This window comes from Anomaloglossus baeobatrachus, unplaced genomic scaffold (assembly GCF_048569485.1).
Source record: "Anomaloglossus baeobatrachus isolate aAnoBae1 unplaced genomic scaffold, aAnoBae1.hap1 Scaffold_812, whole genome shotgun sequence".
In the NCBI taxonomy this organism is placed as follows: Eukaryota; Metazoa; Chordata; class Amphibia; order Anura; family Aromobatidae; genus Anomaloglossus; species Anomaloglossus baeobatrachus.
In genome coordinates this window covers 56,088-83,214 of record NW_027445198.1, presented here as the reverse complement: position 1 = coordinate 83,214, position 27,127 = coordinate 56,088, and the positions used below count along the sequence as shown (strand labels likewise).

At 46.7% G+C, this 27,127-nt stretch overlaps 16 non-coding genes and 2 pseudogenes across 16 annotated transcripts; all 18 read left to right on the top strand.

Moving 5' to 3' along the window:
• Positions 1–220: 220 nt before the first annotated feature.
• Positions 221–411, top strand: LOC142288333 (U2 spliceosomal RNA). Its single transcript, XR_012749123.1, has one exon. It is a non-coding gene; the product is annotated as a U2 spliceosomal RNA (small nuclear RNA).
• A 1,387-nt stretch (positions 412–1,798) lies between these two features.
• Positions 1,799–1,989, top strand: LOC142288332 (U2 spliceosomal RNA). The gene has a single exon (XR_012749122.1). It is a non-coding gene; the product is annotated as a U2 spliceosomal RNA (small nuclear RNA).
• A 2,185-nt stretch (positions 1,990–4,174) lies between these two features.
• On the top strand, positions 4,175–4,370 carry LOC142288339 (U2 spliceosomal RNA). Its single transcript, XR_012749128.1, has one exon. It is a non-coding gene; the product is annotated as a U2 spliceosomal RNA (small nuclear RNA).
• A 1,387-nt stretch (positions 4,371–5,757) lies between these two features.
• LOC142288331 (U2 spliceosomal RNA) lies at positions 5,758–5,948 on the top strand. Its single transcript, XR_012749121.1, has one exon. It is a non-coding gene; the product is annotated as a U2 spliceosomal RNA (small nuclear RNA).
• Positions 5,949–7,335: 1,387 nt separating this feature from the next.
• On the top strand, positions 7,336–7,526 carry LOC142288330 (U2 spliceosomal RNA). Its single transcript, XR_012749120.1, has one exon. It is a non-coding gene; the product is annotated as a U2 spliceosomal RNA (small nuclear RNA).
• A 1,387-nt stretch (positions 7,527–8,913) lies between these two features.
• On the top strand, positions 8,914–8,997 carry LOC142288285 (U2 spliceosomal RNA; annotated as a pseudogene).
• A 559-nt stretch (positions 8,998–9,556) lies between these two features.
• LOC142288338 (U2 spliceosomal RNA) lies at positions 9,557–9,764 on the top strand (annotated as a pseudogene).
• A 1,387-nt stretch (positions 9,765–11,151) lies between these two features.
• On the top strand, positions 11,152–11,342 carry LOC142288329 (U2 spliceosomal RNA). The gene has a single exon (XR_012749119.1). It is a non-coding gene; the product is annotated as a U2 spliceosomal RNA (small nuclear RNA).
• Positions 11,343–12,729: 1,387 nt separating this feature from the next.
• LOC142288328 (U2 spliceosomal RNA) lies at positions 12,730–12,920 on the top strand. The gene has a single exon (XR_012749118.1). It is a non-coding gene; the product is annotated as a U2 spliceosomal RNA (small nuclear RNA).
• A 1,387-nt stretch (positions 12,921–14,307) lies between these two features.
• LOC142288326 (U2 spliceosomal RNA) lies at positions 14,308–14,498 on the top strand. The gene has a single exon (XR_012749117.1). It is a non-coding gene; the product is annotated as a U2 spliceosomal RNA (small nuclear RNA).
• Positions 14,499–15,885: 1,387 nt separating this feature from the next.
• On the top strand, positions 15,886–16,076 carry LOC142288325 (U2 spliceosomal RNA). Its single transcript, XR_012749116.1, has one exon. It is a non-coding gene; the product is annotated as a U2 spliceosomal RNA (small nuclear RNA).
• A 1,387-nt stretch (positions 16,077–17,463) lies between these two features.
• On the top strand, positions 17,464–17,654 carry LOC142288324 (U2 spliceosomal RNA). The gene has a single exon (XR_012749115.1). It is a non-coding gene; the product is annotated as a U2 spliceosomal RNA (small nuclear RNA).
• Positions 17,655–19,041: 1,387 nt separating this feature from the next.
• Positions 19,042–19,232, top strand: LOC142288323 (U2 spliceosomal RNA). The gene has a single exon (XR_012749114.1). It is a non-coding gene; the product is annotated as a U2 spliceosomal RNA (small nuclear RNA).
• A 1,387-nt stretch (positions 19,233–20,619) lies between these two features.
• On the top strand, positions 20,620–20,810 carry LOC142288321 (U2 spliceosomal RNA). Its single transcript, XR_012749112.1, has one exon. It is a non-coding gene; the product is annotated as a U2 spliceosomal RNA (small nuclear RNA).
• Positions 20,811–22,197: 1,387 nt separating this feature from the next.
• Positions 22,198–22,388, top strand: LOC142288320 (U2 spliceosomal RNA). Its single transcript, XR_012749110.1, has one exon. It is a non-coding gene; the product is annotated as a U2 spliceosomal RNA (small nuclear RNA).
• Positions 22,389–23,775: 1,387 nt separating this feature from the next.
• Positions 23,776–23,966, top strand: LOC142288319 (U2 spliceosomal RNA). Its single transcript, XR_012749109.1, has one exon. It is a non-coding gene; the product is annotated as a U2 spliceosomal RNA (small nuclear RNA).
• Positions 23,967–25,353: 1,387 nt separating this feature from the next.
• On the top strand, positions 25,354–25,544 carry LOC142288318 (U2 spliceosomal RNA). Its single transcript, XR_012749108.1, has one exon. It is a non-coding gene; the product is annotated as a U2 spliceosomal RNA (small nuclear RNA).
• Positions 25,545–26,932: 1,388 nt separating this feature from the next.
• LOC142288317 (U2 spliceosomal RNA) lies at positions 26,933–27,123 on the top strand. Its single transcript, XR_012749107.1, has one exon. It is a non-coding gene; the product is annotated as a U2 spliceosomal RNA (small nuclear RNA).
• The last annotated feature ends 4 nt before the right edge of the window (positions 27,124–27,127 follow it).

Sequence of the window (27,127 nt, the reverse complement as noted above, 5' to 3'; positions counted from 1 at the left end):
GCGCCCTAAAGGAGGAGTTATTCAGATTCATTGCAGTGGGCGGCGGCTGCAAAACGCACCATTCTTCTTGTTTTGGCTCTGCAAAGCAGCCTTTTCAAGGGTTGGCTTGGGTGACAAAATGTCTTGTGTAGGCGTGGGTTTGTCTCCCTCTCGCTCTCTCTCCCTAAGATGTGTCCGGCATAGGCCAGGGTGCCACTCGAGGCCCAAACCAATTCTGGTTATCGCTTCTCGGCCTTTTGGCTAAGATCAAGTGTAGTATCTGTTCTTATCAGTTTAATATCTGATACGTCCCCTATCTGGGGACCATATATTAAATGGATTTTTAGAACAGGGAGATGGAAAAAGAGCTTGCTCTGTCCACTCCACGCATTGACCTGGTATTGCAGTACCTCCAGGAACGGTGCACCCCTTCTTAACCCAGTTTCCAAAAGCAGAACTCAATTCACCTGATTCATATTAGCCCGATTTAATGAATTGGAAGAAAGCATACGTCTTCATATGCACCTCAATTTGGCCCATTCACTTTTCACACTTCCTCCTTTTGTTTTTTATCTTTCACACTTTTGACTTTCTTTATTCATCCAAATAGCAAACTCATCACCACTCAACCTGACCAACTCGGCTATGTCCCCGTGCTGCAGTTCTCTGTCTTATCTAGATCATTTGCAATTGAATGGAATAGATCCCTTTTGGACAAAGTGGATTCACCTGCTGCTGCAGTGACCACAGGTGTGATAACATCTAGAATTGGCATCTGGTGCGATCTCTCCGCTTCCACTCCAAAGAAAGTTACCTGTTTATTCCTATCATGCATTGGTTTTTGGGGTTTTCTTTGAGTAATGATGATCTCTTTAGTAGTCTGTTGGCGCCCTCTCCTGGAGGAATAGTTTGCTTGCTCTTGGACATTCTAAAAGAGAGGTCATGATAGACATTGAGCTTCTGAGCTCAATTGGGGACAGTCATGGGTGATGAATGTTTGCAACCTACTGCGAAGCCTCATACCGCAATATAAGGAACGTCAAATACTAAGAAAGGGCGGCCTATGAAAGAATTACTACTTTCAATAAGTACACTTAAACGGCTAATTGGGAATAGAAAAACTGTAAAAAGCCCTCTGAGAAAGCCCCCCTCTAACCTTTGATAGTAAGCTTTTCTGTAGTCTGCCTGTTGATGTATTTTCCGTTTGAACTGTGCACAACATGAAGAGACGGAACACTGGCGGCTTGTCACAATGCCCCCCGATGACATCACAATAGCGCTGCTGCCTAGAAAACAAGCTGCGCAGAAGAAGTTGTTCTTTGGGTGGGAGGGTGGGCTAGTGGAAGGAGGGGGCAATCTCTTTTTTTCCCGGGTGGTAGGGGGATGACAGGAGAAGGGAAGCGGGTGGTGAGAAAGGTACAGAGGGCAGGGTTTGGGGGCTGGGAAGGAAAGGGAAAAGATTAGGGTTTGGGGATGATGAAAGGGCTTTCTACGGGTAAGGATGGCAAAGGGTGGCAGTGACGGAAAGTCAGGCAACCTGTCCTGTCCGTCTTTTTGTATCGTGAATTGGAAAGACTGCAAGGGGGAGGGGAGTTGCTTGCGCCCTAAAGGAGGAGTTATTCAGATTCATTGCAGTGGGCGGCGGCTGCAAAACGCACCATTCTTCTTGTTTTGGCTCTGCAAAGCAGCCTTTTCAAGGGTTGGCTTGGGTGACAAAATGTCTTGTGTAGGCGTGGGTTTGTCTCCCTCTCGCTCTCTCTCCCTAAGATGTGTCCGGCATAGGCCAGGGTGCCACTCGAGGCCCAAACCAATTCTGGTTATCGCTTCTCGGCCTTTTGGCTAAGATCAAGTGTAGTATCTGTTCTTATCAGTTTAATATCTGATACGTCCCCTATCTGGGGACCATATATTAAATGGATTTTTAGAACAGGGAGATGGAAAAAGAGCTTGCTCTGTCCACTCCACGCATTGACCTGGTATTGCAGTACCTCCAGGAACGGTGCACCCCTTCTTAACCCAGTTTCCAAAAGCAGAACTCAATTCACCTGATTCATATTAGCCCGATTTAATGAATTGGAAGAAAGCATACGTCTTCATATGCACCTCAATTTGGCCCATTCACTTTTCACACTTCCTCCTTTTGTTTTTTATCTTTCACACTTTTGACTTTCTTTATTCATCCAAATAGCAAACTCATCACCACTCAACCTGACCAACTCGGCTATGTCCCCGTGCTGCAGTTCTCTGTCTTATCTAGATCATTTGCAATTGAATGGAATAGATCCCTTTTGGACAAAGTGGATTCACCTGCTGCTGCAGTGACCACAGGTGTGATAACATCTAGAATTGGCATCTGGTGCGATCTCTCCGCTTCCACTCCAAAGAAAGTTACCTGTTTATTCCTATCATGCATTGGTTTTTGGGGTTTTCTTTGAGTAATGATGATCTCTTTAGTAGTCTGTTGGCGCCCTCTCCTGGAGGAATAGTTTGCTTGCTCTTGGACATTCTAAAAGAGAGGTCATGATAGACATTGAGCTTCTGAGCTCAATTGGGGACAGTCATGGGTGATGAATGTTTGCAACCTACTGCGAAGCCTCATACCGCAATATAAGGAACGTCAAATACTAAGAAAGGGCGGCCTATGAAAGAATTACTACTTTCAATAAGTACACTTAAACGGCTAATTGGGAATAGAAAAACTGTAAAAAGCCCTCTGAGAAAGCCCCCCTCTAACCTTTGATAGTAAGCTTTTCTGTAGTCTGCCTGTTGATGTATTTTCCGTTTGAACTGTGCACAACATGAAGAGACGGAACACTGGCGGCTTGTCACAATGCCCCCCGATGACATCACAATAGCGCTGCTGCCTAGAAAACAAGCTGCGCAGAAGAAGTTGTTCTTTGGGTGGGAGGGTGGGCTAGTGGAAGGAGGGGGCAATCTCTTTTTTTCCCGGGTGGTAGGGGGATGACAGGAGAAGGGAAGCGGGTGGTGAGAAAGGTACAGAGGGCAGGGTTTGGGGGCTGGGAAGGAAAGGGAAAAGATTAGGGTTTGGGGATGATGAAAGGGCTTTCTACGGGTAAGGATGGCAAAGGGTGGCAGTGACGGAAAGTCAGGCAACCTGTCCTGTCCGTCTTTTTGTATCGTGAATTGGAAAGACTGCAAGGGGGAGGGGAGTTGCTTGCGCCCTAAAGGAGGAGTTATTCAGATTCATTGCAGTGGGCGGCGGCTGCAAAACGCACCATTCTTCTTGTTTTGGCTCTGCAAAGCAGCCTTTTCAAGGGTTGGCTTGGGTGACAAAATGTCTTGTGTAGGCGTGGGTTTGTCTCCCTCTCGCTCTCTCTCCCTAAGATGTGTCCGGCATAGGCCAGGGTGCCACTCGAGGCCCAAACCAATTCTGGTTATCGCTTCTCGGCCTTTTGGCTAAGATCAAGTGTAGTGTTGTTCGAAGAGGTGGTTTAAGCTCCAGGCCACCTTAGTACAATGATACAATGCACACTGGAAGGTTGCGCTTGCTAGTACTCTGGGTGGATAGTATATTCATCTAGAGGAAAACATGGCCCTACCAGGATCGAGGCTATTAGACTGAGTAAGGGTGGGGGGCTATGGTACAACGTGACCCAGGACTGACGACCCTGGAGTGAGTCTGAGCTTGCTGGCTTGGGACCCCGGCAAGCCTTGGGCTCTGTAGCACACCGTACCTTGCCTTTCCATACTTTTTGAGCATATTACCCTATCCCGGCCTTCTGGCTAGGAAGGGAAATTTTTATAATCCCGGTCGGAGGTCTGGTCAGCTTTGGGCTGAGAAACTAACACCCGGTTGGAGGTCTGGCTCAGCTTCGGCTGAGAAACCAACACCCGGTTGGAGGTCTGGGTCAGCTTCGGCTGAGAAACCAACACCCGGTTGGAGGTCCGGTTAGCCTTGGGCTGAGAAACCAACACCGGTTGACGGTCCGGGCAGTTTCGGCTGCGAAACCAACAACTAGTAGCTCTCTACTCCACTTGGGTAAGATGCCTGGGTGGACGCTGGGAGCAACGACAAGGCTCAACCAGGCTTCGGCTTGGGGGAGCACCGAAGATCCCTGACCCTTGCTGTGGCCTTCTGGCTCGGAGGGACGGGGTTGATTTTTGGGGACCCTCTCCTCACGGTGGGGTCCACACGAATCCTAGCCTTTGCACTGTTTTTGGTGTGACTTCGGTCATGCATTTTTTGTGGTGCTTTGGAAAGCTTCATTAAATCAAAATCTGTTCTTATCAGTTTAATATCTGATACGTCCCCTATCTGGGGACCATATATTAAATGGATTTTTAGAACAGGGAGATGGAAAAAGAGCTTGCTCTGTCCACTCCACGCATTGACCTGGTATTGCAGTACCTCCAGGAACGGTGCACCCCTTCTTAACCCAGTTTCCAAAAGCAGAACTCAATTCACCTGATTCATATTAGCCCGATTTAATGAATTGGAAGAAAGCATACGTCTTCATATGCACCTCAATTTGGCCCATTCACTTTTCACACTTCCTCCTTTTGTTTTTTATCTTTCACACTTTTGACTTTCTTTATTCATCCAAATAGCAAACTCATCACCACTCAACCTGACCAACTCGGCTATGTCCCCGTGCTGCAGTTCTCTGTCTTATCTAGATCATTTGCAATTGAATGGAATAGATCCCTTTTGGACAAAGTGGATTCACCTGCTGCTGCAGTGACCACAGGTGTGATAACATCTAGAATTGGCATCTGGTGCGATCTCTCCGCTTCCACTCCAAAGAAAGTTACCTGTTTATTCCTATCATGCATTGGTTTTTGGGGTTTTCTTTGAGTAATGATGATCTCTTTAGTAGTCTGTTGGCGCCCTCTCCTGGAGGAATAGTTTGCTTGCTCTTGGACATTCTAAAAGAGAGGTCATGATAGACATTGAGCTTCTGAGCTCAATTGGGGACAGTCATGGGTGATGAATGTTTGCAACCTACTGCGAAGCCTCATACCGCAATATAAGGAACGTCAAATACTAAGAAAGGGCGGCCTATGAAAGAATTACTACTTTCAATAAGTACACTTAAACGGCTAATTGGGAATAGAAAAACTGTAAAAAGCCCTCTGAGAAAGCCCCCCTCTAACCTTTGATAGTAAGCTTTTCTGTAGTCTGCCTGTTGATGTATTTTCCGTTTGAACTGTGCACAACATGAAGAGACGGAACACTGGCGGCTTGTCACAATGCCCCCCGATGACATCACAATAGCGCTGCTGCCTAGAAAACAAGCTGCGCAGAAGAAGTTGTTCTTTGGGTGGGAGGGTGGGCTAGTGGAAGGAGGGGGCAATCTCTTTTTTTCCCGGGTGGTAGGGGGATGACAGGAGAAGGGAAGCGGGTGGTGAGAAAGGTACAGAGGGCAGGGTTTGGGGGCTGGGAAGGAAAGGGAAAAGATTAGGGTTTGGGGATGATGAAAGGGCTTTCTACGGGTAAGGATGGCAAAGGGTGGCAGTGACGGAAAGTCAGGCAACCTGTCCTGTCCGTCTTTTTGTATCGTGAATTGGAAAGACTGCAAGGGGGAGGGGAGTTGCTTGCGCCCTAAAGGAGGAGTTATTCAGATTCATTGCAGTGGGCGGCGGCTGCAAAACGCACCATTCTTCTTGTTTTGGCTCTGCAAAGCAGCCTTTTCAAGGGTTGGCTTGGGTGACAAAATGTCTTGTGTAGGCGTGGGTTTGTCTCCCTCTCGCTCTCTCTCCCTAAGATGTGTCCGGCATAGGCCAGGGTGCCACTCGAGGCCCAAACCAATTCTGGTTATCGCTTCTCGGCCTTTTGGCTAAGATCAAGTGTAGTATCTGTTCTTATCAGTTTAATATCTGATACGTCCCCTATCTGGGGACCATATATTAAATGGATTTTTAGAACAGGGAGATGGAAAAAGAGCTTGCTCTGTCCACTCCACGCATTGACCTGGTATTGCAGTACCTCCAGGAACGGTGCACCCCTTCTTAACCCAGTTTCCAAAAGCAGAACTCAATTCACCTGATTCATATTAGCCCGATTTAATGAATTGGAAGAAAGCATACGTCTTCATATGCACCTCAATTTGGCCCATTCACTTTTCACACTTCCTCCTTTTGTTTTTTATCTTTCACACTTTTGACTTTCTTTATTCATCCAAATAGCAAACTCATCACCACTCAACCTGACCAACTCGGCTATGTCCCCGTGCTGCAGTTCTCTGTCTTATCTAGATCATTTGCAATTGAATGGAATAGATCCCTTTTGGACAAAGTGGATTCACCTGCTGCTGCAGTGACCACAGGTGTGATAACATCTAGAATTGGCATCTGGTGCGATCTCTCCGCTTCCACTCCAAAGAAAGTTACCTGTTTATTCCTATCATGCATTGGTTTTTGGGGTTTTCTTTGAGTAATGATGATCTCTTTAGTAGTCTGTTGGCGCCCTCTCCTGGAGGAATAGTTTGCTTGCTCTTGGACATTCTAAAAGAGAGGTCATGATAGACATTGAGCTTCTGAGCTCAATTGGGGACAGTCATGGGTGATGAATGTTTGCAACCTACTGCGAAGCCTCATACCGCAATATAAGGAACGTCAAATACTAAGAAAGGGCGGCCTATGAAAGAATTACTACTTTCAATAAGTACACTTAAACGGCTAATTGGGAATAGAAAAACTGTAAAAAGCCCTCTGAGAAAGCCCCCCTCTAACCTTTGATAGTAAGCTTTTCTGTAGTCTGCCTGTTGATGTATTTTCCGTTTGAACTGTGCACAACATGAAGAGACGGAACACTGGCGGCTTGTCACAATGCCCCCCGATGACATCACAATAGCGCTGCTGCCTAGAAAACAAGCTGCGCAGAAGAAGTTGTTCTTTGGGTGGGAGGGTGGGCTAGTGGAAGGAGGGGGCAATCTCTTTTTTTCCCGGGTGGTAGGGGGATGACAGGAGAAGGGAAGCGGGTGGTGAGAAAGGTACAGAGGGCAGGGTTTGGGGGCTGGGAAGGAAAGGGAAAAGATTAGGGTTTGGGGATGATGAAAGGGCTTTCTACGGGTAAGGATGGCAAAGGGTGGCAGTGACGGAAAGTCAGGCAACCTGTCCTGTCCGTCTTTTTGTATCGTGAATTGGAAAGACTGCAAGGGGGAGGGGAGTTGCTTGCGCCCTAAAGGAGGAGTTATTCAGATTCATTGCAGTGGGCGGCGGCTGCAAAACGCACCATTCTTCTTGTTTTGGCTCTGCAAAGCAGCCTTTTCAAGGGTTGGCTTGGGTGACAAAATGTCTTGTGTAGGCGTGGGTTTGTCTCCCTCTCGCTCTCTCTCCCTAAGATGTGTCCGGCATAGGCCAGGGTGCCACTCGAGGCCCAAACCAATTCTGGTTATCGCTTCTCGGCCTTTTGGCTAAGATCAAGTGTAGTATCTGTTCTTATCAGTTTAATATCTGATACGTCCCCTATCTGGGGACCATATATTAAATGGATTTTTAGAACAGGGAGATGGAAAAAGAGCTTGCTCTGTCCACTCCACGCATTGACCTGGTATTGCAGTACCTCCAGGAACGGTGCACCCCTTCTTAACCCAGTTTCCAAAAGCAGAACTCAATTCACCTGATTCATATTAGCCCGATTTAATGAATTGGAAGAAAGCATACGTCTTCATATGCACCTCAATTTGGCCCATTCACTTTTCACACTTCCTCCTTTTGTTTTTTATCTTTCACACTTTTGACTTTCTTTATTCATCCAAATAGCAAACTCATCACCACTCAACCTGACCAACTCGGCTATGTCCCCGTGCTGCAGTTCTCTGTCTTATCTAGATCATTTGCAATTGAATGGAATAGATCCCTTTTGGACAAAGTGGATTCACCTGCTGCTGCAGTGACCACAGGTGTGATAACATCTAGAATTGGCATCTGGTGCGATCTCTCCGCTTCCACTCCAAAGAAAGTTACCTGTTTATTCCTATCATGCATTGGTTTTTGGGGTTTTCTTTGAGTAATGATGATCTCTTTAGTAGTCTGTTGGCGCCCTCTCCTGGAGGAATAGTTTGCTTGCTCTTGGACATTCTAAAAGAGAGGTCATGATAGACATTGAGCTTCTGAGCTCAATTGGGGACAGTCATGGGTGATGAATGTTTGCAACCTACTGCGAAGCCTCATACCGCAATATAAGGAACGTCAAATACTAAGAAAGGGCGGCCTATGAAAGAATTACTACTTTCAATAAGTACACTTAAACGGCTAATTGGGAATAGAAAAACTGTAAAAAGCCCTCTGAGAAAGCCCCCCTCTAACCTTTGATAGTAAGCTTTTCTGTAGTCTGCCTGTTGATGTATTTTCCGTTTGAACTGTGCACAACATGAAGAGACGGAACACTGGCGGCTTGTCACAATGCCCCCCGATGACATCACAATAGCGCTGCTGCCTAGAAAACAAGCTGCGCAGAAGAAGTTGTTCTTTGGGTGGGAGGGTGGGCTAGTGGAAGGAGGGGGCAATCTCTTTTTTTCCCGGGTGGTAGGGGGATGACAGGAGAAGGGAAGCGGGTGGTGAGAAAGGTACAGAGGGCAGGGTTTGGGGGCTGGGAAGGAAAGGGAAAAGATTAGGGTTTGGGGATGATGAAAGGGCTTTCTACGGGTAAGGATGGCAAAGGGTGGCAGTGACGGAAAGTCAGGCAACCTGTCCTGTCCGTCTTTTTGTATCGTGAATTGGAAAGACTGCAAGGGGGAGGGGAGTTGCTTGCGCCCTAAAGGAGGAGTTATTCAGATTCATTGCAGTGGGCGGCGGCTGCAAAACGCACCATTCTTCTTGTTTTGGCTCTGCAAAGCAGCCTTTTCAAGGGTTGGCTTGGGTGACAAAATGTCTTGTGTAGGCGTGGGTTTGTCTCCCTCTCGCTCTCTCTCCCTAAGATGTGTCCGGCATAGGCCAGGGTGCCACTCGAGGCCCAAACCAATTCTGGTTATCGCTTCTCGGCCTTTTGGCTAAGATCAAGTGTAGTATCTGTTCGCTGCATGCCTTTTGGGACTGCCGTTTTGCACAGCGCCTGTTGGTTGCCCTGGAGGATGACCTGAGGAACTCCGTCCCCAGAGGGAGCCTATCATACCATTCCGTACTTTATGGACTCTTCCCTGGGACTCACACCGTTGGAGCCATCCAGGAGGCTTGGCGCCTTATGAACTGCTTTAAGGACGCTATTTGGGTCGCCAGGAACCGGCTCATCTTGAAGAGGGAGAGGATGTCTATCCAGGATTGCCGCAGGCTGATCCACAGCCTGCTCAGAGACTATTCCATCATGGACAGTCCGGACGACAGCGCCGAGGAGGAGGTTTAAACCTCTTCAATGCCCCCTCCCTCCTTTTCCCGTTATGTGCGTCTTTCAATAAAGCCTCGGGCCTGTGATTTCCCCACCCTATCCCCCTTTTCCCCTACCCCCACCCCCCAATCGCCGGTTCGTCGTTATTTATTGTCTAACTTTTTCTTTCAGCTTGAGTGTTATGGATAGCATAGGAGCGTGATGTATAGTTTAGTGCGTCGTACTCTATGGCTATGTAAGAATGATTGTATATTTCTGTGTGTACGGGGCTGCGGCACTGTACACGGTTTGTTACCTTTTTGTGAGTAGTGCATGATAATAAAGATGCTGTTAAATCAAAAAAAAATCTGTTCTTATCAGTTTAATATCTGATACGTCCCCTATCTGGGGACCATATATTAAATGGATTTTTAGAACAGGGAGATGGAAAAAGAGCTTGCTCTGTCCACTCCACGCATTGACCTGGTATTGCAGTACCTCCAGGAACGGTGCACCCCTTCTTAACCCAGTTTCCAAAAGCAGAACTCAATTCACCTGATTCATATTAGCCCGATTTAATGAATTGGAAGAAAGCATACGTCTTCATATGCACCTCAATTTGGCCCATTCACTTTTCACACTTCCTCCTTTTGTTTTTTATCTTTCACACTTTTGACTTTCTTTATTCATCCAAATAGCAAACTCATCACCACTCAACCTGACCAACTCGGCTATGTCCCCGTGCTGCAGTTCTCTGTCTTATCTAGATCATTTGCAATTGAATGGAATAGATCCCTTTTGGACAAAGTGGATTCACCTGCTGCTGCAGTGACCACAGGTGTGATAACATCTAGAATTGGCATCTGGTGCGATCTCTCCGCTTCCACTCCAAAGAAAGTTACCTGTTTATTCCTATCATGCATTGGTTTTTGGGGTTTTCTTTGAGTAATGATGATCTCTTTAGTAGTCTGTTGGCGCCCTCTCCTGGAGGAATAGTTTGCTTGCTCTTGGACATTCTAAAAGAGAGGTCATGATAGACATTGAGCTTCTGAGCTCAATTGGGGACAGTCATGGGTGATGAATGTTTGCAACCTACTGCGAAGCCTCATACCGCAATATAAGGAACGTCAAATACTAAGAAAGGGCGGCCTATGAAAGAATTACTACTTTCAATAAGTACACTTAAACGGCTAATTGGGAATAGAAAAACTGTAAAAAGCCCTCTGAGAAAGCCCCCCTCTAACCTTTGATAGTAAGCTTTTCTGTAGTCTGCCTGTTGATGTATTTTCCGTTTGAACTGTGCACAACATGAAGAGACGGAACACTGGCGGCTTGTCACAATGCCCCCCGATGACATCACAATAGCGCTGCTGCCTAGAAAACAAGCTGCGCAGAAGAAGTTGTTCTTTGGGTGGGAGGGTGGGCTAGTGGAAGGAGGGGGCAATCTCTTTTTTTCCCGGGTGGTAGGGGGATGACAGGAGAAGGGAAGCGGGTGGTGAGAAAGGTACAGAGGGCAGGGTTTGGGGGCTGGGAAGGAAAGGGAAAAGATTAGGGTTTGGGGATGATGAAAGGGCTTTCTACGGGTAAGGATGGCAAAGGGTGGCAGTGACGGAAAGTCAGGCAACCTGTCCTGTCCGTCTTTTTGTATCGTGAATTGGAAAGACTGCAAGGGGGAGGGGAGTTGCTTGCGCCCTAAAGGAGGAGTTATTCAGATTCATTGCAGTGGGCGGCGGCTGCAAAACGCACCATTCTTCTTGTTTTGGCTCTGCAAAGCAGCCTTTTCAAGGGTTGGCTTGGGTGACAAAATGTCTTGTGTAGGCGTGGGTTTGTCTCCCTCTCGCTCTCTCTCCCTAAGATGTGTCCGGCATAGGCCAGGGTGCCACTCGAGGCCCAAACCAATTCTGGTTATCGCTTCTCGGCCTTTTGGCTAAGATCAAGTGTAGTATCTGTTCTTATCAGTTTAATATCTGATACGTCCCCTATCTGGGGACCATATATTAAATGGATTTTTAGAACAGGGAGATGGAAAAAGAGCTTGCTCTGTCCACTCCACGCATTGACCTGGTATTGCAGTACCTCCAGGAACGGTGCACCCCTTCTTAACCCAGTTTCCAAAAGCAGAACTCAATTCACCTGATTCATATTAGCCCGATTTAATGAATTGGAAGAAAGCATACGTCTTCATATGCACCTCAATTTGGCCCATTCACTTTTCACACTTCCTCCTTTTGTTTTTTATCTTTCACACTTTTGACTTTCTTTATTCATCCAAATAGCAAACTCATCACCACTCAACCTGACCAACTCGGCTATGTCCCCGTGCTGCAGTTCTCTGTCTTATCTAGATCATTTGCAATTGAATGGAATAGATCCCTTTTGGACAAAGTGGATTCACCTGCTGCTGCAGTGACCACAGGTGTGATAACATCTAGAATTGGCATCTGGTGCGATCTCTCCGCTTCCACTCCAAAGAAAGTTACCTGTTTATTCCTATCATGCATTGGTTTTTGGGGTTTTCTTTGAGTAATGATGATCTCTTTAGTAGTCTGTTGGCGCCCTCTCCTGGAGGAATAGTTTGCTTGCTCTTGGACATTCTAAAAGAGAGGTCATGATAGACATTGAGCTTCTGAGCTCAATTGGGGACAGTCATGGGTGATGAATGTTTGCAACCTACTGCGAAGCCTCATACCGCAATATAAGGAACGTCAAATACTAAGAAAGGGCGGCCTATGAAAGAATTACTACTTTCAATAAGTACACTTAAACGGCTAATTGGGAATAGAAAAACTGTAAAAAGCCCTCTGAGAAAGCCCCCCTCTAACCTTTGATAGTAAGCTTTTCTGTAGTCTGCCTGTTGATGTATTTTCCGTTTGAACTGTGCACAACATGAAGAGACGGAACACTGGCGGCTTGTCACAATGCCCCCCGATGACATCACAATAGCGCTGCTGCCTAGAAAACAAGCTGCGCAGAAGAAGTTGTTCTTTGGGTGGGAGGGTGGGCTAGTGGAAGGAGGGGGCAATCTCTTTTTTTCCCGGGTGGTAGGGGGATGACAGGAGAAGGGAAGCGGGTGGTGAGAAAGGTACAGAGGGCAGGGTTTGGGGGCTGGGAAGGAAAGGGAAAAGATTAGGGTTTGGGGATGATGAAAGGGCTTTCTACGGGTAAGGATGGCAAAGGGTGGCAGTGACGGAAAGTCAGGCAACCTGTCCTGTCCGTCTTTTTGTATCGTGAATTGGAAAGACTGCAAGGGGGAGGGGAGTTGCTTGCGCCCTAAAGGAGGAGTTATTCAGATTCATTGCAGTGGGCGGCGGCTGCAAAACGCACCATTCTTCTTGTTTTGGCTCTGCAAAGCAGCCTTTTCAAGGGTTGGCTTGGGTGACAAAATGTCTTGTGTAGGCGTGGGTTTGTCTCCCTCTCGCTCTCTCTCCCTAAGATGTGTCCGGCATAGGCCAGGGTGCCACTCGAGGCCCAAACCAATTCTGGTTATCGCTTCTCGGCCTTTTGGCTAAGATCAAGTGTAGTATCTGTTCTTATCAGTTTAATATCTGATACGTCCCCTATCTGGGGACCATATATTAAATGGATTTTTAGAACAGGGAGATGGAAAAAGAGCTTGCTCTGTCCACTCCACGCATTGACCTGGTATTGCAGTACCTCCAGGAACGGTGCACCCCTTCTTAACCCAGTTTCCAAAAGCAGAACTCAATTCACCTGATTCATATTAGCCCGATTTAATGAATTGGAAGAAAGCATACGTCTTCATATGCACCTCAATTTGGCCCATTCACTTTTCACACTTCCTCCTTTTGTTTTTTATCTTTCACACTTTTGACTTTCTTTATTCATCCAAATAGCAAACTCATCACCACTCAACCTGACCAACTCGGCTATGTCCCCGTGCTGCAGTTCTCTGTCTTATCTAGATCATTTGCAATTGAATGGAATAGATCCCTTTTGGACAAAGTGGATTCACCTGCTGCTGCAGTGACCACAGGTGTGATAACATCTAGAATTGGCATCTGGTGCGATCTCTCCGCTTCCACTCCAAAGAAAGTTACCTGTTTATTCCTATCATGCATTGGTTTTTGGGGTTTTCTTTGAGTAATGATGATCTCTTTAGTAGTCTGTTGGCGCCCTCTCCTGGAGGAATAGTTTGCTTGCTCTTGGACATTCTAAAAGAGAGGTCATGATAGACATTGAGCTTCTGAGCTCAATTGGGGACAGTCATGGGTGATGAATGTTTGCAACCTACTGCGAAGCCTCATACCGCAATATAAGGAACGTCAAATACTAAGAAAGGGCGGCCTATGAAAGAATTACTACTTTCAATAAGTACACTTAAACGGCTAATTGGGAATAGAAAAACTGTAAAAAGCCCTCTGAGAAAGCCCCCCTCTAACCTTTGATAGTAAGCTTTTCTGTAGTCTGCCTGTTGATGTATTTTCCGTTTGAACTGTGCACAACATGAAGAGACGGAACACTGGCGGCTTGTCACAATGCCCCCCGATGACATCACAATAGCGCTGCTGCCTAGAAAACAAGCTGCGCAGAAGAAGTTGTTCTTTGGGTGGGAGGGTGGGCTAGTGGAAGGAGGGGGCAATCTCTTTTTTTCCCGGGTGGTAGGGGGATGACAGGAGAAGGGAAGCGGGTGGTGAGAAAGGTACAGAGGGCAGGGTTTGGGGGCTGGGAAGGAAAGGGAAAAGATTAGGGTTTGGGGATGATGAAAGGGCTTTCTACGGGTAAGGATGGCAAAGGGTGGCAGTGACGGAAAGTCAGGCAACCTGTCCTGTCCGTCTTTTTGTATCGTGAATTGGAAAGACTGCAAGGGGGAGGGGAGTTGCTTGCGCCCTAAAGGAGGAGTTATTCAGATTCATTGCAGTGGGCGGCGGCTGCAAAACGCACCATTCTTCTTGTTTTGGCTCTGCAAAGCAGCCTTTTCAAGGGTTGGCTTGGGTGACAAAATGTCTTGTGTAGGCGTGGGTTTGTCTCCCTCTCGCTCTCTCTCCCTAAGATGTGTCCGGCATAGGCCAGGGTGCCACTCGAGGCCCAAACCAATTCTGGTTATCGCTTCTCGGCCTTTTGGCTAAGATCAAGTGTAGTATCTGTTCTTATCAGTTTAATATCTGATACGTCCCCTATCTGGGGACCATATATTAAATGGATTTTTAGAACAGGGAGATGGAAAAAGAGCTTGCTCTGTCCACTCCACGCATTGACCTGGTATTGCAGTACCTCCAGGAACGGTGCACCCCTTCTTAACCCAGTTTCCAAAAGCAGAACTCAATTCACCTGATTCATATTAGCCCGATTTAATGAATTGGAAGAAAGCATACGTCTTCATATGCACCTCAATTTGGCCCATTCACTTTTCACACTTCCTCCTTTTGTTTTTTATCTTTCACACTTTTGACTTTCTTTATTCATCCAAATAGCAAACTCATCACCACTCAACCTGACCAACTCGGCTATGTCCCCGTGCTGCAGTTCTCTGTCTTATCTAGATCATTTGCAATTGAATGGAATAGATCCCTTTTGGACAAAGTGGATTCACCTGCTGCTGCAGTGACCACAGGTGTGATAACATCTAGAATTGGCATCTGGTGCGATCTCTCCGCTTCCACTCCAAAGAAAGTTACCTGTTTATTCCTATCATGCATTGGTTTTTGGGGTTTTCTTTGAGTAATGATGATCTCTTTAGTAGTCTGTTGGCGCCCTCTCCTGGAGGAATAGTTTGCTTGCTCTTGGACATTCTAAAAGAGAGGTCATGATAGACATTGAGCTTCTGAGCTCAATTGGGGACAGTCATGGGTGATGAATGTTTGCAACCTACTGCGAAGCCTCATACCGCAATATAAGGAACGTCAAATACTAAGAAAGGGCGGCCTATGAAAGAATTACTACTTTCAATAAGTACACTTAAACGGCTAATTGGGAATAGAAAAACTGTAAAAAGCCCTCTGAGAAAGCCCCCCTCTAACCTTTGATAGTAAGCTTTTCTGTAGTCTGCCTGTTGATGTATTTTCCGTTTGAACTGTGCACAACATGAAGAGACGGAACACTGGCGGCTTGTCACAATGCCCCCCGATGACATCACAATAGCGCTGCTGCCTAGAAAACAAGCTGCGCAGAAGAAGTTGTTCTTTGGGTGGGAGGGTGGGCTAGTGGAAGGAGGGGGCAATCTCTTTTTTTCCCGGGTGGTAGGGGGATGACAGGAGAAGGGAAGCGGGTGGTGAGAAAGGTACAGAGGGCAGGGTTTGGGGGCTGGGAAGGAAAGGGAAAAGATTAGGGTTTGGGGATGATGAAAGGGCTTTCTACGGGTAAGGATGGCAAAGGGTGGCAGTGACGGAAAGTCAGGCAACCTGTCCTGTCCGTCTTTTTGTATCGTGAATTGGAAAGACTGCAAGGGGGAGGGGAGTTGCTTGCGCCCTAAAGGAGGAGTTATTCAGATTCATTGCAGTGGGCGGCGGCTGCAAAACGCACCATTCTTCTTGTTTTGGCTCTGCAAAGCAGCCTTTTCAAGGGTTGGCTTGGGTGACAAAATGTCTTGTGTAGGCGTGGGTTTGTCTCCCTCTCGCTCTCTCTCCCTAAGATGTGTCCGGCATAGGCCAGGGTGCCACTCGAGGCCCAAACCAATTCTGGTTATCGCTTCTCGGCCTTTTGGCTAAGATCAAGTGTAGTATCTGTTCTTATCAGTTTAATATCTGATACGTCCCCTATCTGGGGACCATATATTAAATGGATTTTTAGAACAGGGAGATGGAAAAAGAGCTTGCTCTGTCCACTCCACGCATTGACCTGGTATTGCAGTACCTCCAGGAACGGTGCACCCCTTCTTAACCCAGTTTCCAAAAGCAGAACTCAATTCACCTGATTCATATTAGCCCGATTTAATGAATTGGAAGAAAGCATACGTCTTCATATGCACCTCAATTTGGCCCATTCACTTTTCACACTTCCTCCTTTTGTTTTTTATCTTTCACACTTTTGACTTTCTTTATTCATCCAAATAGCAAACTCATCACCACTCAACCTGACCAACTCGGCTATGTCCCCGTGCTGCAGTTCTCTGTCTTATCTAGATCATTTGCAATTGAATGGAATAGATCCCTTTTGGACAAAGTGGATTCACCTGCTGCTGCAGTGACCACAGGTGTGATAACATCTAGAATTGGCATCTGGTGCGATCTCTCCGCTTCCACTCCAAAGAAAGTTACCTGTTTATTCCTATCATGCATTGGTTTTTGGGGTTTTCTTTGAGTAATGATGATCTCTTTAGTAGTCTGTTGGCGCCCTCTCCTGGAGGAATAGTTTGCTTGCTCTTGGACATTCTAAAAGAGAGGTCATGATAGACATTGAGCTTCTGAGCTCAATTGGGGACAGTCATGGGTGATGAATGTTTGCAACCTACTGCGAAGCCTCATACCGCAATATAAGGAACGTCAAATACTAAGAAAGGGCGGCCTATGAAAGAATTACTACTTTCAATAAGTACACTTAAACGGCTAATTGGGAATAGAAAAACTGTAAAAAGCCCTCTGAGAAAGCCCCCCTCTAACCTTTGATAGTAAGCTTTTCTGTAGTCTGCCTGTTGATGTATTTTCCGTTTGAACTGTGCACAACATGAAGAGACGGAACACTGGCGGCTTGTCACAATGCCCCCCGATGACATCACAATAGCGCTGCTGCCTAGAAAACAAGCTGCGCAGAAGAAGTTGTTCTTTGGGTGGGAGGGTGGGCTAGTGGAAGGAGGGGGCAATCTCTTTTTTTCCCGGGTGGTAGGGGGATGACAGGAGAAGGGAAGCGGGTGGTGAGAAAGGTACAGAGGGCAGGGTTTGGGGGCTGGGAAGGAAAGGGAAAAGATTAGGGTTTGGGGATGATGAAAGGGCTTTCTACGGGTAAGGATGGCAAAGGGTGGCAGTGACGGAAAGTCAGGCAACCTGTCCTGTCCGTCTTTTTGTATCGTGAATTGGAAAGACTGCAAGGGGGAGGGGAGTTGCTTGCGCCCTAAAGGAGGAGTTATTCAGATTCATTGCAGTGGGCGGCGGCTGCAAAACGCACCATTCTTCTTGTTTTGGCTCTGCAAAGCAGCCTTTTCAAGGGTTGGCTTGGGTGACAAAATGTCTTGTGTAGGCGTGGGTTTGTCTCCCTCTCGCTCTCTCTCCCTAAGATGTGTCCGGCATAGGCCAGGGTGCCACTCGAGGCCCAAACCAATTCTGGTTATCGCTTCTCGGCCTTTTGGCTAAGATCAAGTGTAGTATCTGTTCTTATCAGTTTAATATCTGATACGTCCCCTATCTGGGGACCATATATTAAATGGATTTTTAGAACAGGGAGATGGAAAAAGAGCTTGCTCTGTCCACTCCACGCATTGACCTGGTATTGCAGTACCTCCAGGAACGGTGCACCCCTTCTTAACCCAGTTTCCAAAAGCAGAACTCAATTCACCTGATTCATATTAGCCCGATTTAATGAATTGGAAGAAAGCATACGTCTTCATATGCACCTCAATTTGGCCCATTCACTTTTCACACTTCCTCCTTTTGTTTTTTATCTTTCACACTTTTGACTTTCTTTATTCATCCAAATAGCAAACTCATCACCACTCAACCTGACCAACTCGGCTATGTCCCCGTGCTGCAGTTCTCTGTCTTATCTAGATCATTTGCAATTGAATGGAATAGATCCCTTTTGGACAAAGTGGATTCACCTGCTGCTGCAGTGACCACAGGTGTGATAACATCTAGAATTGGCATCTGGTGCGATCTCTCCGCTTCCACTCCAAAGAAAGTTACCTGTTTATTCCTATCATGCATTGGTTTTTGGGGTTTTCTTTGAGTAATGATGATCTCTTTAGTAGTCTGTTGGCGCCCTCTCCTGGAGGAATAGTTTGCTTGCTCTTGGACATTCTAAAAGAGAGGTCATGATAGACATTGAGCTTCTGAGCTCAATTGGGGACAGTCATGGGTGATGAATGTTTGCAACCTACTGCGAAGCCTCATACCGCAATATAAGGAACGTCAAATACTAAGAAAGGGCGGCCTATGAAAGAATTACTACTTTCAATAAGTACACTTAAACGGCTAATTGGGAATAGAAAAACTGTAAAAAGCCCTCTGAGAAAGCCCCCCTCTAACCTTTGATAGTAAGCTTTTCTGTAGTCTGCCTGTTGATGTATTTTCCGTTTGAACTGTGCACAACATGAAGAGACGGAACACTGGCGGCTTGTCACAATGCCCCCCGATGACATCACAATAGCGCTGCTGCCTAGAAAACAAGCTGCGCAGAAGAAGTTGTTCTTTGGGTGGGAGGGTGGGCTAGTGGAAGGAGGGGGCAATCTCTTTTTTTCCCGGGTGGTAGGGGGATGACAGGAGAAGGGAAGCGGGTGGTGAGAAAGGTACAGAGGGCAGGGTTTGGGGGCTGGGAAGGAAAGGGAAAAGATTAGGGTTTGGGGATGATGAAAGGGCTTTCTACGGGTAAGGATGGCAAAGGGTGGCAGTGACGGAAAGTCAGGCAACCTGTCCTGTCCGTCTTTTTGTATCGTGAATTGGAAAGACTGCAAGGGGGAGGGGAGTTGCTTGCGCCCTAAAGGAGGAGTTATTCAGATTCATTGCAGTGGGCGGCGGCTGCAAAACGCACCATTCTTCTTGTTTTGGCTCTGCAAAGCAGCCTTTTCAAGGGTTGGCTTGGGTGACAAAATGTCTTGTGTAGGCGTGGGTTTGTCTCCCTCTCGCTCTCTCTCCCTAAGATGTGTCCGGCATAGGCCAGGGTGCCACTCGAGGCCCAAACCAATTCTGGTTATCGCTTCTCGGCCTTTTGGCTAAGATCAAGTGTAGTATCTGTTCTTATCAGTTTAATATCTGATACGTCCCCTATCTGGGGACCATATATTAAATGGATTTTTAGAACAGGGAGATGGAAAAAGAGCTTGCTCTGTCCACTCCACGCATTGACCTGGTATTGCAGTACCTCCAGGAACGGTGCACCCCTTCTTAACCCAGTTTCCAAAAGCAGAACTCAATTCACCTGATTCATATTAGCCCGATTTAATGAATTGGAAGAAAGCATACGTCTTCATATGCACCTCAATTTGGCCCATTCACTTTTCACACTTCCTCCTTTTGTTTTTTATCTTTCACACTTTTGACTTTCTTTATTCATCCAAATAGCAAACTCATCACCACTCAACCTGACCAACTCGGCTATGTCCCCGTGCTGCAGTTCTCTGTCTTATCTAGATCATTTGCAATTGAATGGAATAGATCCCTTTTGGACAAAGTGGATTCACCTGCTGCTGCAGTGACCACAGGTGTGATAACATCTAGAATTGGCATCTGGTGCGATCTCTCCGCTTCCACTCCAAAGAAAGTTACCTGTTTATTCCTATCATGCATTGGTTTTTGGGGTTTTCTTTGAGTAATGATGATCTCTTTAGTAGTCTGTTGGCGCCCTCTCCTGGAGGAATAGTTTGCTTGCTCTTGGACATTCTAAAAGAGAGGTCATGATAGACATTGAGCTTCTGAGCTCAATTGGGGACAGTCATGGGTGATGAATGTTTGCAACCTACTGCGAAGCCTCATACCGCAATATAAGGAACGTCAAATACTAAGAAAGGGCGGCCTATGAAAGAATTACTACTTTCAATAAGTACACTTAAACGGCTAATTGGGAATAGAAAAACTGTAAAAAGCCCTCTGAGAAAGCCCCCCTCTAACCTTTGATAGTAAGCTTTTCTGTAGTCTGCCTGTTGATGTATTTTCCGTTTGAACTGTGCACAACATGAAGAGACGGAACACTGGCGGCTTGTCACAATGCCCCCCGATGACATCACAATAGCGCTGCTGCCTAGAAAACAAGCTGCGCAGAAGAAGTTGTTCTTTGGGTGGGAGGGTGGGCTAGTGGAAGGAGGGGGCAATCTATTTTTTTCCCGGGTGGTAGGGGGATGACAGGAGAAGGGAAGCGGGTGGTGAGAAAGGTACAGAGGGCAGGGTTTGGGGGCTGGGAAGGAAAGGGAAAAGATTAGGGTTTGGGGATGATGAAAGGGCTTTCTACGGGTAAGGATGGCAAAGGGTGGCAGTGACGGAAAGTCAGGCAACCTGTCCTGTCCGTCTTTTTGTATCGTGAATTGGAAAGACTGCAAGGGGGAGGGGAGTTGCTTGCGCCCTAAAGGAGGAGTTATTCAGATTCATTGCAGTGGGCGGCGGCTGCAAAACGCACCATTCTTCTTGTTTTGGCTCTGCAAAGCAGCCTTTTCAAGGGTTGGCTTGGGTGACAAAATGTCTTGTGTAGGCGTGGGTTTGTCTCCCTCTCGCTCTCTCTCCCTAAGATGTGTCCGGCATAGGCCAGGGTGCCACTCGAGGCCCAAACCAATTCTGGTTATCGCTTCTCGGCCTTTTGGCTAAGATCAAGTGTAGTATCTGTTCTTATCAGTTTAATATCTGATACGTCCCCTATCTGGGGACCATATATTAAATGGATTTTTAGAACAGGGAGATGGAAAAAGAGCTTGCTCTGTCCACTCCACGCATTGACCTGGTATTGCAGTACCTCCAGGAACGGTGCACCCCTTCTTAACCCAGTTTCCAAAAGCAGAACTCAATTCACCTGATTCATATTAGCCCGATTTAATGAATTGGAAGAAAGCATACGTCTTCATATGCACCTCAATTTGGCCCATTCACTTTTCACACTTCCTCCTTTTGTTTTTTATCTTTCACACTTTTGACTTTCTTTATTCATCCAAATAGCAAACTCATCACCACTCAACCTGACCAACTCGGCTATGTCCCCGTGCTGCAGTTCTCTGTCTTATCTAGATCATTTGCAATTGAATGGAATAGATCCCTTTTGGACAAAGTGGATTCACCTGCTGCTGCAGTGACCACAGGTGTGATAACATCTAGAATTGGCATCTGGTGCGATCTCTCCGCTTCCACTCCAAAGAAAGTTACCTGTTTATTCCTATCATGCATTGGTTTTTGGGGTTTTCTTTGAGTAATGATGATCTCTTTAGTAGTCTGTTGGCGCCCTCTCCTGGAGGAATAGTTTGCTTGCTCTTGGACATTCTAAAAGAGAGGTCATGATAGACATTGAGCTTCTGAGCTCAATTGGGGACAGTCATGGGTGATGAATGTTTGCAACCTACTGCGAAGCCTCATACCGCAATATAAGGAACGTCAAATACTAAGAAAGGGCGGCCTATGAAAGAATTACTACTTTCAATAAGTACACTTAAACGGCTAATTGGGAATAGAAAAACTGTAAAAAGCCCTCTGAGAAAGCCCCCCTCTAACCTTTGATAGTAAGCTTTTCTGTAGTCTGCCTGTTGATGTATTTTCCGTTTGAACTGTGCACAACATGAAGAGACGGAACACTGGCGGCTTGTCACAATGCCCCCCGATGACATCACAATAGCGCTGCTGCCTAGAAAACAAGCTGCGCAGAAGAAGTTGTTCTTTGGGTGGGAGGGTGGGCTAGTGGAAGGAGGGGGCAATCTCTTTTTTTCCCGGGTGGTAGGGGGATGACAGGAGAAGGGAAGCGGGTGGTGAGAAAGGTACAGAGGGCAGGGTTTGGGGGCTGGGAAGGAAAGGGAAAAGATTAGGGTTTGGGGATGATGAAAGGGCTTTCTACGGGTAAGGATGGCAAAGGGTGGCAGTGACGGAAAGTCAGGCAACCTGTCCTGTCCGTCTTTTTGTATCGTGAATTGGAAAGACTGCAAGGGGGAGGGGAGTTGCTTGCGCCCTAAAGGAGGAGTTATTCAGATTCATTGCAGTGGGCGGCGGCTGCAAAACGCACCATTCTTCTTGTTTTGGCTCTGCAAAGCAGCCTTTTCAAGGGTTGGCTTGGGTGACAAAATGTCTTGTGTAGGCGTGGGTTTGTCTCCCTCTCGCTCTCTCTCCCTAAGATGTGTCCGGCATAGGCCAGGGTGCCACTCGAGGCCCAAACCAATTCTGGTTATCGCTTCTCGGCCTTTTGGCTAAGATCAAGTGTAGTATCTGTTCTTATCAGTTTAATATCTGATACGTCCCCTATCTGGGGACCATATATTAAATGGATTTTTAGAACAGGGAGATGGAAAAAGAGCTTGCTCTGTCCACTCCACGCATTGACCTGGTATTGCAGTACCTCCAGGAACGGTGCACCCCTTCTTAACCCAGTTTCCAAAAGCAGAACTCAATTCACCTGATTCATATTAGCCCGATTTAATGAATTGGAAGAAAGCATACGTCTTCATATGCACCTCAATTTGGCCCATTCACTTTTCACACTTCCTCCTTTTGTTTTTTATCTTTCACACTTTTGACTTTCTTTATTCATCCAAATAGCAAACTCATCACCACTCAACCTGACCAACTCGGCTATGTCCCCGTGCTGCAGTTCTCTGTCTTATCTAGATCATTTGCAATTGAATGGAATAGATCCCTTTTGGACAAAGTGGATTCACCTGCTGCTGCAGTGACCACAGGTGTGATAACATCTAGAATTGGCATCTGGTGCGATCTCTCCGCTTCCACTCCAAAGAAAGTTACCTGTTTATTCCTATCATGCATTGGTTTTTGGGGTTTTCTTTGAGTAATGATGATCTCTTTAGTAGTCTGTTGGCGCCCTCTCCTGGAGGAATAGTTTGCTTGCTCTTGGACATTCTAAAAGAGAGGTCATGATAGACATTGAGCTTCTGAGCTCAATTGGGGACAGTCATGGGTGATGAATGTTTGCAACCTACTGCGAAGCCTCATACCGCAATATAAGGAACGTCAAATACTAAGAAAGGGCGGCCTATGAAAGAATTACTACTTTCAATAAGTACACTTAAACGGCTAATTGGGAATAGAAAAACTGTAAAAAGCCCTCTGAGAAAGCCCCCCTCTAACCTTTGATAGTAAGCTTTTCTGTAGTCTGCCTGTTGATGTATTTTCCGTTTGAACTGTGCACAACATGAAGAGACGGAACACTGGCGGCTTGTCACAATGCCCCCCGATGACATCACAATAGCGCTGCTGCCTAGAAAACAAGCTGCGCAGAAGAAGTTGTTCTTTGGGTGGGAGGGTGGGCTAGTGGAAGGAGGGGGCAATCTCTTTTTTTCCCGGGTGGTAGGGGGATGACAGGAGAAGGGAAGCGGGTGGTGAGAAAGGTACAGAGGGCAGGGTTTGGGGGCTGGGAAGGAAAGGGAAAAGATTAGGGTTTGGGGATGATGAAAGGGCTTTCTACGGGTAAGGATGGCAAAGGGTGGCAGTGACGGAAAGTCAGGCAACCTGTCCTGTCCGTCTTTTTGTATCGTGAATTGGAAAGACTGCAAGGGGGAGGGGAGTTGCTTGCGCCCTAAAGGAGGAGTTATTCAGATTCATTGCAGTGGGCGGCGGCTGCAAAACGCACCATTCTTCTTGTTTTGGCTCTGCAAAGCAGCCTTTTCAAGGGTTGGCTTGGGTGACAAAATGTCTTGTGTAGGCGTGGGTTTGTCTCCCTCTCGCTCTCTCTCCCTAAGATGTGTCCGGCATAGGCCAGGGTGCCACTCGAGGCCCAAACCAATTCTGGTTATCGCTTCTCGGCCTTTTGGCTAAGATCAAGTGTAGTATCTGTTCTTATCAGTTTAATATCTGATACGTCCCCTATCTGGGGACCATATATTAAATGGATTTTTAGAACAGGGAGATGGAAAAAGAGCTTGCTCTGTCCACTCCACGCATTGACCTGGTATTGCAGTACCTCCAGGAACGGTGCACCCCTTCTTAACCCAGTTTCCAAAAGCAGAACTCAATTCACCTGATTCATATTAGCCCGATTTAATGAATTGGAAGAAAGCATACGTCTTCATATGCACCTCAATTTGGCCCATTCACTTTTCACACTTCCTCCTTTTGTTTTTTATCTTTCACACTTTTGACTTTCTTTATTCATCCAAATAGCAAACTCATCACCACTCAACCTGACCAACTCGGCTATGTCCCCGTGCTGCAGTTCTCTGTCTTATCTAGATCATTTGCAATTGAATGGAATAGATTCCTTTTGGACAAAGTGGATTCACCTGCTGCTGCAGTGACCACAGGTGTGATAACATCTAGAATTGGCATCTGGTGCGATCTCTCCGCTTCCACTCCAAAGAAAGTTACCTGTTTATTCCTATCATGCATTGGTTTTTGGGGTTTTCTTTGAGTAATGATGATCTCTTTAGTAGTCTGTTGGCGCCCTCTCCTGGAGGAATAGTTTGCTTGCTCTTGGACATTCTAAAAGAGAGGTCATGATAGACATTGAGCTTCTGAGCTCAATTGGGGACAGTCATGGGTGATGAATGTTTGCAACCTACTGCGAAGCCTCATACCGCAATATAAGGAACGTCAAATACTAAGAAAGGGCGGCCTATGAAAGAATTACTACTTTCAATAAGTACACTTAAACGGCTAATTGGGAATAGAAAAACTGTAAAAAGCCCTCTGAGAAAGCCCCCCTCTAACCTTTGATAGTAAGCTTTTCTGTAGTCTGCCTGTTGATGTATTTTCCGTTTGAACTGTGCACAACATGAAGAGACGGAACACTGGCGGCTTGTCACAATGCCCCCCGATGACATCACAATAGCGCTGCTGCCTAGAAAACAAGCTGCGCAGAAGAAGTTGTTCTTTGGGTGGGAGGGTGGGCTAGTGGAAGGAGGGGGCAATCTCTTTTTTTCCCGGGTGGTAGGGGGATGACAGGAGAAGGGAAGCGGGTGGTGAGAAAGGTACAGAGGGCAGGGTTTGGGGGCTGGGAAGGAAAGGGAAAAGATTAGGGTTTGGGGATGATGAAAGGGCTTTCTACGGGTAAGGATGGCAAAGGGTGGCAGTGACGGAAAGTCAGGCAAACTGTCCTGTCCGTCTTTTTGTATCGTGAATTGGAAAGACTGCAAGGGGGAGGGGAGTTGCTTGCGCCCTAAAGGAGGAGTTATTCAGATTCATTGCAGTGGGCGGCGGCTGCAAAACGCACCATTCTTCTTGTTTTGGCTCTGCAAAGCAGCCTTTTCAAGGGTTGGCTTGGGTGACAAAATGTCTTGTGTAGGCGTGGGTTTGTCTCCCTCTCGCTCTCTCTCCCTAAGATGTGTCCGGCATAGGCCAGGGTGCCACTCGAGGCCCAAACCAATTCTGGTTATCGCTTCTCGGCCTTTTGGCTAAGATCAAGTGTAGTATCTGTTCTTATCAGTTTAATATCTGATACGTCCCCTATCTGGGGACCATATATTAAATGGATTTTTAGAACAGGGAGATGGAAAAAGAGCTTGCTCTGTCCACTCCACGCATTGACCTGGTATTGCAGTACCTCCAGGAACGGTGCACCCCTTCTTAACCCAGTTTCCAAAAGCAGAACTCAATTCACCTGATTCATATTAGCCCGATTTAATGAATTGGAAGAAAGCATACGTCTTCATATGCACCTCAATTTGGCCCATTCACTTTTCACACTTCCTCCTTTTGTTTTTTATCTTTCACACTTTTGACTTTCTTTATTCATCCAAATAGCAAACTCATCACCACTCAACCTGACCAACTCGGCTATGTCCCCGTGCTGCAGTTCTCTGTCTTATCTAGATCATTTGCAATTGAATGGAATAGATCCCTTTTGGACAAAGTGGATTCACCTGCTGCTGCAGTGACCACAGGTGTGATAACATCTAGAATTGGCATCTGGTGCGATCTCTCCGCTTCCACTCCAAAGAAAGTTACCTGTTTATTCCTATCATGCATTGGTTTTTGGGGTTTTCTTTGAGTAATGATGATCTCTTTAGTAGTCTGTTGGCGCCCTCTCCTGGAGGAATAGTTTGCTTGCTCTTGGACATTCTAAAAGAGAGGTCATGATAGACATTGAGCTTCTGAGCTCAATTGGGGACAGTCATGGGTGATGAATGTTTGCAACCTACTGCGAAGCCTCATACCGCAATATAAGGAACGTCAAATACTTAAGAAAGGGCGGCCTATGAAAGAATTACTACTTTCAATAAGTACACTTAAACGGCTAATTGGGAATAGAAAAACTGTAAAAAGCCCTCTGAGAAAGCCCCCCTCTAACCTTTGATAGTAAGCTTTTCTGTAGTCTGCCTGTTGATGTATTTTCCGTTTGAACTGTGCACAACATGAAGAGACGGAACACTGGCGGCTTGTCACAATGCCCCCCGATGACATCACAATAGCGCTGCTGCCTAGAAAACAAGCTGCGCAGAAGAAGTTGTTCTTTGGGTGGGAGGGTGGGCTAGTGGAAGGAGGGGGCAATCTCTTTTTTTCCCGGGTGGTAGGGGGATGACAGGAGAAGGGAAGCGGGTGGTGAGAAAGGTACAGAGGGCAGGGTTTGGGGGCTGGGAAGGAAAGGGAAAAGATTAGGGTTTGGGGATGATGAAAGGGCTTTCTACGGGTAAGGATGGCAAAGGGTGGCAGTGACGGAAAGTCAGGCAACCTGTCCTGTCCGTCTTTTTGTATCGTGAATTGGAAAGACTGCAAGGGGGAGGGGAGTTGCTTGCGCCCTAAAGGAGGAGTTATTCAGATTCATTGCAGTGGGCGGCGGCTGCAAAACGCACCATTCTTCTTGTTTTGGCTCTGCAAAGCAGCCTTTTCAAGGGTTGGCTTGGGTGACAAAATGTCTTGTGTAGGCGTGGGTTTGTCTCCCTCTCGCTCTCTCTCCCTAAGATGTGTCCGGCATAGGCCAGGGTGCCACTCGAGGCCCAAACCAATTCTGGTTATCGCTTCTCGGCCTTTTGGCTAAGATCAAGTGTAGTATCTGTTCTTATCAGTTTAATATCTGATACGTCCCCTATCTGGGGACCATATATTAAATGGATTTTTAGAACAGGGAGATGGAAAAAGAGCTTGCTCTGTCCACTCCACGCATTGACCTGGTATTGCAGTACCTCCAGGAACGGTGCACCCCTTCTTA